At 37.3% G+C, this 13598-nt stretch overlaps 1 protein-coding gene across 1 annotated transcript in view; it reads right to left on the bottom strand.

Moving 5' to 3' along the window:
* Window positions 1-8483, bottom strand: part of HYDIN (HYDIN axonemal central pair apparatus protein) — a 338541-nt gene extending 330058 nt beyond the window's left edge. The window contains exon 1 of the mRNA XM_053915141.1: window positions 8249-8483. The gene's annotated coding sequence lies outside the window, so the exon portion shown is untranslated. The remainder of the gene's footprint in view (window positions 1-8248) is intronic.
* Between the last annotated feature and the right edge of the window lie 5115 nt (window positions 8484-13598).

Raw genomic sequence — 13598 nt, 5'->3', positions numbered from 1 at the left:
GTACCTATATTAATTTTCAGTAATAAGTTGGTGCCATAGCAATTTCCAGTGACAATTTTTAAGGTATCAGTTTGAACTGAGGTACTTTTGTATTCCATGTACGTCAACCAATTGCAGCAATTCTTTCTGATTCTCCAATTTCCCCGAGTCCTTCTGCTCCAACTGCAGTAGTCACTAGTATTCCAGCATTCTGTGTAAGAAGATGTGCCAGGTTCATCGTTCGCATTTCCTGCCCCAAACTTGGAATCAATTTCTGGACCTTGAAAAACTCAGAGGAGAAATTCTTCCCTCTTATTTAATTCTTTTTTAAAATGAGCAAAAAAATTTCAGAACACCTTGTTTTCCTAACCCCCCTGTTGAAATTTGTCATTTTTTTCTCCCTCGGATATCTGACCAGCATTGGACTGCTTCTGAGAGGAAGAGCAGGGCAAGAAGAGGACACTCAAAGTCAGACCAACTGGGCATGGCAAACACCTGCTTCTTAGACGGCGCGGGGAGAAGGTGTTTGCGGGGCGGGGGGCGGCATTCTGATCCTGTTATTAACTCCCTTACATCAGAAATCCCTCCTCAGCTTTGATACTTTGCTACTGCATCTCACAGAATTTAGGGAAATACTGGCTTATAGGAACTGGTTTATTAGGACACACAGATGAACAGCCTGACGAAGAGTTACAGGAGGCAAAGTGTGGAAGGGTCCCAAGTGCAGGAGCTTCTGTCCCCCTGGAGTTGGGGTGTGCCACCCTCTGGGTATGTGGTTGTGTTCACCAGCCCAGCAACTCTCTGAACCCCTTTGGTTGGGGTTTTTATGGAGACTTCATTACCTGGGCATGATTGATTAAATCATTAGACACTGGTGATTAAATTCAAACTCCAGTCCCTTTTTCCTCCCAGGAGGTGGGGGCTAGAAGTTCCAACCTTCTAATCAATCATGTGGTTAGTTCTGGGGACAACCAGACTTCCCCTTTCCAGAGTCACCTCATTAGCATAAACTCAAGGATGGCTGAATGGAGCTTGAATAATAAAAGATGTTCCTATCACTCAGGAAACTCCAAGGGTTTTAGGAACTCTGTGCCAGGAACCTGGGATGAAGATCAAATATATATTTCTAATTATGTCACAACATCACAATGACTAAGTTTATCACAACTTTTCTTATCCCAGGCACTGAGAGACAGATCTACAAGTCTACCTGTCTGTTTCATTTCTCTAACAGAAACATTTAAAAGTAGTAAGTAGCTCAATTTCCAGAAGTACCTTATCTTAAAGCTAGAGCTGGCCAAGGTTGTAGTCTTCAATCTAGTCTCCCAACACTCAAGTTTCGTCTTCTATCTTCCAATGTAAGAAATGCTAACCCAGGACCACTCACCGATGCCAAAGGGAATCCATGCATTCATTCAACAAATTGTACCTCTATGTACAAACGTTTTTATTACCGAGGGTACCGAGGATACAACAGTGAACAAAAGAGGAATAAACTGCCTTGGTGGAGTTCACTCTTAAGTGGGGAAAAAATAGACCATAAGATAAATAAGTAATTATAAACTACAAGAAAAACAAAGCAGGAAATGACAATGCAGAAGGAAATACATTCTTATTTCATTTTTTTATCCTCACCTGAGGACATGCTTACTGGTTTCAGGGAGAGGGAAAGGAGAGAGAGAAGGAGGGAAACATCAATGTGAGAGCGAGACATTGATCTGTTGTCTCTTGCACGTGCCCAGACTGGGGACTGAACCCACAACTTAGGCATGTACACTGACCAGGAATTGAACTGGTGACCTTTTGATTTATGGGACGACATTCCAACCAACTAAGCCACACCAGCCAAGACTAGAAAGATACAATTTTAAATAAAGGTTTTCAGTGTGGACCCCATTGAGAAGGTAACATCTGAGCAAACACTTGAAGTGAGAGAACAATCCATGTTGTTTTCTGGGAGATGAGATTTCCTGGCAGAGAAAACAGCTTGAATGAGGATCCTAAGGTACAAAGGTGGTTTGAATATTTGTGAAACATTAAGGAGGCTACTGTGGCTGGAGTGGAATGACCAAGGTGAAGAAAGAAGAGCTTAAAGAAGTAATGTAAAGGTTGAAGGGGACAGACCATCTGGGACCTTAATGAAGCGCTTGGGCTTTTACTCTAAGTGATATGGAAAATCATCTGTGATTTTTGGAAAAAGGAAAGGCTTCGCCCATTTTATGTTTTACTAGGATCACTCTGGCTGCTATGTTGAGTACAGAAGGGAGGGGAGCAAGGCTTAGCCCACAGAAACCAATCAGGAAGCACTTGTAATCTGGAGGGGAGGAAATGGTGGCGAAGACAAGGGCGGTAACAGTGAAGGAGGTGAGAAGCAGTCACACTTTGATATCTGTAAAAGTAGAGCCACCGGGAGTTGATAGAGGACTAGATACAGGGGCAAAGGAGAAGGAAGGAGCCACGGGTAATCCTTGGGGTTTGGGCCTGAGCAACTTAAAGGGTGGTTCCATCAACTGAGATGATGAGAAAAGTTTTGGGAATGTTGCACAGTTGGACAAATTTGGTTTGCGACGTCTCTTATACATCCAAATAGAGACGTCAAATAGGTGGTTGAATATATGGTTCTGGAGTCTGAGAAAATGGTGTAGGCTAGAGACATATATTTGGGCATTGTGGTGGGTTGAACAATTCCCCCCAAAGATGTCCATGACCTAATCCTCAGAACCTGTGGATATTTTACCTTATGTGTGACTTTATGTGGTGCAAAAAAAAAAAAAAAAAAAGACTACAGGTTTGATTAAGGGTATGGATTTTGATATGAGGAGATTATCCTGGATTATATGAGCGAGCTCAAGCAGAGACCTTTTCTCAGCGGCCGTGAAAGACAGAGAGCTAAGAAGAAAGAAAGGTCGGAGAGGTAAGACGGTGATGGCTTTAAAGACAGGGGAAGGGAACCACAAACTAAGGAATGCTGGAGGCCTCTAAAAGCTGAAAAGGAAAAAAAAGAAACAAAAAAGGATTTTCCCCTACAGCCTCCAGAAAGGAATGCAGTCCTGCTGACAGGTTATTTTAGCCCCATGAGGCCCTGTGAAATTTCTAACCTAAAGAACTGAAAAATAATTAGTGTTTTTTTAAAGCCACTAAGTTTATGTATTTGGTCACAGAGCAATGGAAAACTAATGCCAGCACCATCAAATATATAGGTAGTACTTACGTCCCTAAGAATAGGATGATTAGAGACAGAAAATAGATGAGGTCTTGGAATTGACTTTGGCAAATTTGAATGTTAAGTCAGAGAAATGAGGAAGACCCAACAGAGATGACTGAGAAGGAGTGGGCATGAGATAGCAAGAAGACAGAAAAAAGAGGTGCTCTAGAAGCCAAGGGAAGAGTCTGTGTCACATGCTGCTGAAGGGCCACATACGAAGAGGGCACAATTAGGAAACAAGACCGAAAGCACAGGAGCATGTGTGCTCAGGCCAGCTAAGACACGGGAGGAAAAGAGTGGACCCTGGGCCTCACTACTGAAGCCACGTAGATGGAAGAGACACATGGATGATACCCACTCAGAGTGCTGGCTTCCTCACACACGGGGACTCCAATCACTAACAAACCTGGCCCAGGTAGTTGTGGAATGTTTCCAATTGGAAAGCACTATTAACCATTGGGGGAGGGAAGGTGTGAACATCAAAAGCCGGAGGAGGAGTGAGGAGCTGGAAGACTTTCACCTTTCTCTTACAGAAGTACATTATTCCTTCCTTTCGCCATACAGTGCAGTCTTGGCCCTCCGAGGCCCGAATTTGTTAAATGCCATATATCCTAAGCCCAGGAAATAGTTTTTTCTTAGAAAAAAACATGACTACATCAAAATAAAAATACACAACTTTCCAGGACCTGACATTTCATGTCACCTATAGCTGCAGACAACCTCGTATGTTTTGCTTTCCTTCACCTCAAATCCAAGTGTTAGGTGGTTATCTACAAAAGACTGAAGTTACGCATGAAGGATCCTTGCGGCCTGAGACAAGCATAGCTCTGTCTACTGCCCCACACTGACTCATAATTATTTACCTTTTTATCTTTTCCACTAGACTTAGAAGTCCTCAGAGGAGAGGCTGTGCCCCTTCACCAATGAATAGTAAGAATGATAATTCATGAAATTCCCATTCATTGAACTAATAATATGTGTCAGACACGGTATTCATTGTTTTCAGGCATTTAATCTTCACACACCTATGAGATGGCTATTACCTACTCCATTTCCCAGATAAGAAGATTGAGATTAAGGAAGTTTAAGAAACTTGCTTAATAATCATATTAAGGTAGAGAGTGACAGAGCTTTCCAATGTCAAATTCTGTCCTATTTTAAATAATGGCCCCTTCAAAAATATCCACTTCCTACTTCTGGAAACCTGTGAATGTTACCTTATATGGAAAATAAGACTTTATAGTTGCAATTAAATTAAAGGTTTTGAGGTGGGGAGGTTTTCCTGGATGACCCAGGTGGACTCAAAGTAATCATAAGAATCCTTCTTATAATCACAAGAGGGAGGTAAGAGATCACGTTGAGTAGTGGGAGATGTGACAACAGAAGCAAGAGTCTGAAGTTATTTGAGGAAGGGGCCATGAGCCAAGGAATGAAGGTGGCCCCTAGAAGCTGGAAAAGGCAAGGAAACAGATTTTCCCCTGGAGTCTCCGAAAGGAACAGGCACTGGCCAATACCTTGATTTTAGACTTCTGACCTTCAGAACAGGAAGATAATAAATTTGTGTTGTTTTTAAGCCACTAAATTTGTGGTAATTTCTTGCAGTGGCAATAGGAAACCAATAAAGTGCCCTTTGCCCCTGTCCTTTATATGACCTTTACATCCCCAGGACCTAAGGCAGTCGATGGATGTTTGCTAAGTAAATTACTGAAGAAGGATTTTCCGAGGCTTCTCCCACCTGGCTGGACCTGAACTCCTGACCAAGAGAATCTAGCCTTCCTCAGAGAGAAATGGACAGAAGCAACCCAGGTATGGCTGGGATGGTGTGTTTTCTTAACTGCTAAGCTAATAGATGTGCTATTAATAGTCCGAAGCTCATTCTACGCCAGTCAGTGTGCCCTTGGAAGACATGACAAAATGCAACCCTAATTTACAGCTGTGACTTAGAGCCCCAGGGCTAGAGGGAGGGAAGGAGAGGAGGGCAAGAATATGACACCAACTTAGGCTGTTTTTTCCATTTCCTATAACAATGATTAAACATCACAAATGATTTGGTTGAAATTACAAGCAGCATTAGTAAAAAATGAGCAGAAATCATATTTTGTAATCTATTTCCTTTATAAAAATTATTTCATGACAAACTAGAGTAATGAATACACATAGACATACTACTAATGTACATAATTCTACTTCCTTCTTTCTCCAAGACCACTATGGCCCATTCTTTAAACCAGGAATATGTTATTTTATATGTTAGTATCAATAAGAGGATATTTTTCCAAATTAATAAATTCAATACACCCGATAGCTTAGCTGCTTAAGTGATGAAAAGATGGAAATCTAGAAATCGTTTAGGATTCACAAACGGCTCAGCATGCCATGAAGAGTTAGTTCCCCTTTCTATATTCCAATTTCTCTGCCAAGGTTAAAGTCCAGCACTTGCAAAGTAAAAACTTCAAAGCAGCTTTTGATATTTTAAGAAATACTACATTAACAGAAAGATGGTTACAATTCCTACTAAACACAATCATTTCAAAGTGAATTTCAAATTCATATATGTCTATATTCCATAATCTACTTGTAGACGACATAAAAGGTTCCATAAATTATTGTGGAGGTCTAAGGTAGAATCAGTTACTCAGTCTAGACTGTTTAGATGGCAAACTCCCATGGCATTCCCAGCCTGCCTGGTTTTGCAGCCAACGGGTCCTGAGTGGCTTTGGAATCTGAATAAAATACACTCTAGGGGTCCAACAACTCAATTTATTTGTGACCTAAGACAGGATCTTATTGCTTCTCAGATTAACAGTTTGAAGTGGTTTGCTTTTCTGCCTCAGAAGTATTAGTTTGATGTATGAGGCAGGGAGATTATTAAATCTTCAGTGCCATCCAAAAGATGTAAATTAACCGACAGCACCTCCTTAGCCACCTTTCCTGGATGAGCTAGGTTTATTATTAACATGTCACTCTTGCATGCTCATGAAAACAATGATTAATTATGATTAATTAATTAATTATGCCTGCTTATGATTAATTATGCCTGTTTATTTAAAGGTACCTGTCATTCCAACGTTTTGTGGACAGGATATTACAAAGTCACTTGCTTTCTTTGCAGAACTATGGCATGAGGACTTTCACAGGGGAGGAGAGAATGACTGTCCTCTTCTAACCATGTCCATGAATATATTTGAAGGAAAACGGCATGTATGTAACTGTATATTGGTCTTTTCATTGTAAATGAAGCTGCATTTCATTTTGGCTTCCTTTGCCTGTTCATAGATGTCCCATTGTCTGATTCTGCTCAGCTGGACACCTCTGGCACTTAATGGAAAAAAACTCGAAAATTCTCTTTTCAATTCTGTCATTCACAACTCAATTCAACAAATACAGTATTTATGAGGTTCCTTCTATGGGGCAGGCAGCAAATGTGAATTTATTCATTTCTTCATCCAATATTCATTTAATGTCTCTCATGTGCCAGTAATGGTACTAGGTGTATATATTCAGTGTTCAAAACAGTGAACAGTCCTTGCCCCCATGGACTTTACAGCCTCGTTACTCCTCTTCCCAAGCATTTGTCTCTCTAAATTATGAACAAAGGACAGTGGAGGAACAATGAGAACCTGGATAAAAGGGAAGAAAAGCAGAGTGTATCCCTTCTAAGATAAATGTGCACAAAAGAGACACTAAACTGAGTCAGGAATAAAAGACATCTGCAAGGGTCATTCCCCCTTCCTGGTCCAGAGTGGGTCTCAGTGCTGAACTGCGCTGAAACTATGGCATCTCACCTGTTTTTTTCTCCCTGTCCCTATTATATTGCAGATTATCGGGTTTGCTGAATAATTAATCACTGAAGCACAAGATGTTTTCAAATAAACTTTGAGGCATGGCTTCTGAGCTGCCACTAGAAAAAAAAATCCTCTTTAACAGTTTAAATTGTAGGATGATTACCTTTTTTAAAAAAGAAAAAGGTTCCTGAATATATCCTTTTTTCCCTTTTTAAACAAGTTTTTATTAAGGAAACTGACAAAAATACAATAAAGGTAAGAAAATAAAACAATAAACCTGCATGTACCTAACACCTAGTTTCAGTGATTATCAACATTTTATTCTTCTTCTTTTTATCTATCACATTTCTCTCTCCCTTCAAATTTTTTTGGATTTTTAAATAAATTCCCACTGTCATGCCATTTTACCTCCAAATACATAAGAATTTATCCAACAAATAAGGTTTTTAAAAACCCTTATAAAAAATAACTATATCACTCTAATAGTGAATAAAGTAACAGTAATTCTTTAATATCTTCTATTATTCAGCCCATGTTCAAATGTCCCTGATTGTCTAAAAAAAAAAATCCTTTTGGATTAAAACACGATCCAAACAAAGTGTACACATTGGATTTAGTTGATGTGTCTTTCATTTACACATTTTCTCCCCATGTCCTTTTGAATATCACCAAAATAATCTTTAATATTTTTATCTAGAGTAAACAAATCCATCCAAACTTAACATATGCTCTTGGTGATACTTAATTATGTAATATTTCAAGGACAGGGTAATCATGTAATTTATCATTTAAATAAACTTGTGAGTGTAAAGAGGATGTCATTAATAATTATACTGGTCTAAACCTGAACAAATAGTCATCCAGCCAGTACAGATATTAGAAGTTAAAAATGAGGACCAGGTTCCTGGTTTCTACTTGGGTACATAGAGCTGGAAAAGAGCTAGAAAGAATGTCATTGCCACCCTTACAATTAAAAAAAAAAAGCTGAACAATCTGCAAGTTAACGAACGACTTTTCCTGGATCCATCAGAGAGTTGAAGTTGACAAAATGCCAACTAAACCAAAATCTGGGGAGAAACAATGCCTTCAGGGAGACAGAATACAAGAATTTGTTCACTGGGGGCAGCTGAACACCAGTAAGCATTCACCTAGAAATGTTAACAAATTGTAGAGGCTGAGTATTGGCCAGTGACAGCATAGAACCCTGAAGGTTTCAGATATAAGGAGAGTTCACAATACTCAGAGGCTTTGCTCCCTACAGATTCCAATGAGTACTCACCAGAAATGATGGCAAAAGTCCTGAGAAAGGATCCTTAATGGTAGAAGAGGCTTAGGAGAGGGGAAGAACAGCTGCTGCAGGAAGGCCATGGAGCACTGCCAGATTCTTATTATCCATCTTCCCTATAAAAGAAAAAAATCACTGGGAATGTGATGTACCAAAAAACAAACAAACAAGGGAAAACACTCCACAATGCCAAGAGACAAAATAATGAATAGAACCAGACTCATATACAACACAGATGTTAGAGTTGTCAGATAGGGAACTTAAAATAATTATTAAAATACGTCAAAGTCTTCAATGAAAATGGATATCACTCATTGTCAAATGAATAATTTCAGCAGAGAGATGAAAACTGTAAGAAAAAAATTAAATGAAGATGCTAGAAGTGAAAAACAGTAATAGAGATCAAGATAGTTATCAACAGCCTCATCAGCAAACTTAACAGAGCTGAGGGAAAAAACAATGACATGAAAATATCCAAAGTGAAAGACAAAGAGAGTAGAAATAAAAACAGAACTGTAAGACAAAATCAAATGACCTAACAAATGTGCAATTAGAACTCCAAAAGGGGAAAAAAACAGAGAATGTGATAGAATAAATATCTGAAGGAATAATGACTAAGAATTTCCAGAATTAATAGCAAACATCAAACTACAGATCCAAACCACCAACAAAGATAAATAATCAAGACAGAGAAAGACATATCATATTCAATTTCTGAACACACAAACCAAAGAGAAAATCTTTTTTTTTTTTTTCCAAAGAGAAAATCTTGAAGTCAGCAAAGGGGGAAGGGGTCTCACTCCTAGAGAAAAATAAATATAAGAATCATAACAGCCATCTTGTTGAAACACCATATAAGCTGGAAGACAATAGAGTGAAATTGATTAAATTATTCATATTTTTATTAAAAGTTAGCGTATGAAAATAGTTATCTAACAACAACAAAAAACCCTGTGACAAACATAATACTTATAAAATATTTGATGCACTGAAGTCAAGCACAGCACAATACAATTTGTTGCTGTCATTATTCTAGAAAACTTAGTGTAACAAGGCAAAAAAATTAAAGAGATGAATTTTTTTGTCAGATACCATATAACTGTCAATATACAAAGTAAAATAGTATAAACAGGTAAACTTAGAAAATTAAGAAAGCTTGATCAATTTTCTAGATGTCAGGAGAACATAAAATCAATAGTATTTTCATAATTCAGTAATAACAAATTAGATAAAACTTTAGCATAAAAACCTATAACATCTCTAGAAACAATTCTAACAAAAGTAGGAAAGACTTTTATGAGAAATATTTCAACATATGGATAAAGACTTTTTTAAAAGACCCAAATAAATGGAAAGGTATACACTCCTATCACCCAGGAAATTCCAAGGGATTTAGAAGTTGTGTCATGATCTGGGATCAAAGATGCTCCTAGTGTTCTTAGGATATTAGTATATTTTAGAATATTACAATAACAAAATAAAGGATGCTCCTAGTGTTCTTGTCACTTAGGAAATTACAAGGAGCACTATGCCAGGAGCCAGGGACAGAGACCAACATATATTTTTTCTATTATTTCACAACATCCTTCTATCCGAAATGGGCAAATCCAGAGGCAGAAAATTCGTAAAGACATAATTTAATTCAAAAACACCATCGATCAAGTGGATATAATTAACATCTACAGACTATTTTATCCAAAAGCAAATTACAAATTCTTCTCAAGCTCATATGGAACATTGACCAAGACAGATCACACTGTGGGCCATAAAACAAATTTTAATAAATTTAAATTTAATCTCTGCTCTCAGACCATATGGAATTAAACCATAAGTCAATAACAGAAAGATAGCTGGAACATCCCAAAATACAGGGAGGTTAAACAATACACTTCTAAACAACAAATGAATCAAAGAAAAAAATCTCAAGAGAATTTTTTAAATTTTGAACTAAATTAAAATGAAAATAAAACACCAAAACTTGTGGGATGCAGCAAAAGTTGTGCTTTACAGGGAAATCTATATCCATGGATACATATTTTAGAAAAGAGAAAGAACTAAAATCAATAATCTAATCTTCTACCTTAGAAAACTAGAAAAAGAAGAGCAAATAAAATCCAAAGAAAGAAAAAGCTATCTAATAAGAATTAGTGTAGAAATCAATGTGACTGAAAATAGAAAATAAATAGAAAAAAATCAATAAAATCAAAACCTAGATCTTTGAAAAAAATCAGTAAAATTAATAAGCCTCTATCCAAGCTAAGAAAAAGACAGAAGACATAAATTACTAATATCAGAAATGAAAGAGGGTAAATTACTACAGATCCTACAGACATTAAAAGGATACTAAAGAAATATTATGAACAAATCTATACCCACAAATTTAATACCCTAGATAAAATGGACCAATTCCTTAGAAAACACAATCTGCCAAATTTCACAAAAAGGAAATAGACAATTGGAATAGGCCTATATCTATTAAAGAAATTTGAGTCAATAATTAATAACCTTCTAAGTAGTAAAGCACTCAGGCTAAATGGGTTCACTAGTGAATTTTATGAGACCAGCGTTATCCTATTTCCAAAACCAGACAACGCTTTAACAAGCAAAAGTACAGACCAATACCGCTCATGAACACAGATGCAAAAATCCTCAACAAAATAGAGCAAAACAAACCCATCAATACATAAAAATAGTTATACACTAAAACCAAATGGCATTTATCCCAGATATGGGAAGCTGACTGAACATTTGAAAATCTGTTAATGCAATCTATAACATCAACAGGCTTAAGAAGAAAAATCACATGATGATATCAATAGATGTAGTAAAAGCATTTAACAAAATCCAATACTACTTCTAATAAAAACTCTCAGCAAACTAAGAATAGAGGGGAACCTCCCCAACTTGACCAAGAATATCTACAAAGAAATCTAAAGTTAACATCATACTGAATGGTGAGAAACTCAAAGCTTTCCAAGTACTAAGACCAGGTACAAGGCAAGAATGTCCCTTCTTATCACTGCTTTTCAACATTATGCTGGAAATCCTAAGTAATGTAATAAGACAAGAAAAGGAGATAAAAGATATGTATGTTGGGAAGGAAGAAATAAAGCTGTCTTTGTTTGTAGTTACCATGATGGTATATGTAGAAAATGAAAAAAAAATTTGACAAAACTCCTGGAACTAATAAGTGATTACAAGGCTGCAGGATTAGAGTGAAATTTTTTAAGGGCTGAACAAGAGTGACACCATCAAGCAGGCAAAATAGACTCCAGCTTCTGTCTCACACAAAGAACAACAATTAGACACCTATCCATGAATGAAAACAGTTCTGGGATTGCTCAGGAGTCCACTTAAGGAGCTTCAAACAACATAGCGGAACCAAAAACTTAAGAACAACCACACAAAAAGTGTAGGAAAAAGTTTCATTTTGCCTGCATCATCCCATCCCCTAAAAGGGAACTCCCCAGCCCAAAAGTGTTCTCCATAACAGTAAAAGGAAAGTAGGGTGAGCTTCCCCTTTTGGAGAACTGCTTGAAGAATCCACTTCAGTTTTACACCACCCAGAGACCAGCAAAGCTGAGATGTCTAGAGATGGCTAGGAACAAAGAAGGGCAGGAGCTACCAGTAACAGCGAGGCAACATAAGCAACAGGTGGGTGGAACATCAACCTGCTATGCCAAGTATGCGGGTTCATTCCCCAGTCAGGGCACATACAAGCAACCAATGAATGCATAAATAAGTGGAACAACAAATCAATATCTCTCTCTCTTCCCTTCTTTCTCTAAAATTAATGAATAAAATTTTTGAAAAAGCTTACTTAAAAAGCAATAAACCCATGCATATATGGTCAATTAGTTTGTGACAAAAAGTCAAGAGCATACAATGGGGAAAGGACAATCTCTTTAATAAATGGTGGTGGGAAAACTGGACAGCCATATGCAGAAGAATGAAACTGGCCCACTATCTTACGGAATACATAAAAATCAACCCCAAATTGCCCTGGCTGGTGTGACTTCGTGGCTGAGTGCCAGCCTGCACACCAGCGGTCCGCAGGTTCAGTTTCTGGTCAAGACACAGGCCTGGGTTGCAGGCCACTTCCCCAGTTGGGGGCATGCAAGAGGCGACCAATCGATGTTTCTCTCCCTCTCTTTCTCCCTCCCTTCCCCTCTAAAAATAAGTAAAATCTTAATTAAAAAAAAAAATCAACCCAAAATGGATCAAAGATTTGAACATAAGACCCCAAAGCACAAAACTCCTAGAACATAGGCCAAAAGCTCCTTAACATCTGTCTCGGTGATGATTTTTTGGATTTGACACCAAAAGCAAAGAAAAGCAAAAATAAACAACTGGGACTATATCAAACTAAAAAGCTTCTGTACAGCAAAAAAAAAACCCATCAACAAAATGAAAAGAACCTACTAAACAGGAGAAAGTATTTGCAAATCAAACCTGATAAAGGGTTAATAACCAAAATATATAAAGAAGTTATCCAACTCAATAACAAATATGTATATATGATTTAAAAATGGGTATGTGTGTGTGTTTATATATATATAAACATATATATATCCGTTTCCATTTTTTATTTAAGAATGGGTAGAGGATCTAGACATTCTTCCCAAAAAGGCATACAATGGCCAACAACTACATGAAAAGGTGTTCAATATCACTAATCATTAGGCAAATGCAAATCAAAACCACAAGGAAATATTACCTCATTCCTGTTAAAATGGCTCTCGTCAAAAAGAAAAGAAGTATTGCTAAGGATGTGGAGAAAAAGGAACCCTCCTGCATTCTTGTTGGGAATGTAAAATTGTGCAGTCACTATGTTTTACTCCACTAAAAAAGAATATAGATTCCTCAAAAAATTAAAAATAAAACTACTATATGATCCAGAAATTCCATTTTTTGGTATTTATCTGAAGAAAATGAAAACACTATCTCACAAAGATTATACACCCCCACGTTCCTTGCAGCATTATTCACAATAGCCAAAACTTGGAAACAACCTACACAGCTACTGACAGATTCATGGATGAAAATGTGATCTATACACAGTGGAGTATTATTCAGCTATGAAAAAGAAGAAAATCCTGCCATTTGCATCAGCATGAATAGACCTTGAGGGCATTATGCTAAGTAAAATAAGTCAGACAAAGGCAAATACTATATGATCTTGTATGTACAATCTTTAAAACATTTTTATTTAAATAACAGCTCCTGGATACAGAGAACAGACTGGTGATTGCCAGAAGCAGGGATATACATATATAAAATATTTATAAATAAAATAATACTGTCTTGAATATATACTATGTAAATAATAGTGTATTGCATATTT

Source organism: Desmodus rotundus, chromosome 12, assembly GCF_022682495.2.
Source record: "Desmodus rotundus isolate HL8 chromosome 12, HLdesRot8A.1, whole genome shotgun sequence".
Classification (NCBI taxonomy): Eukaryota; Metazoa; Chordata; class Mammalia; order Chiroptera; family Phyllostomidae; genus Desmodus; species Desmodus rotundus.
This window is presented reverse-complemented; position numbering and strand designations above follow the sequence as displayed.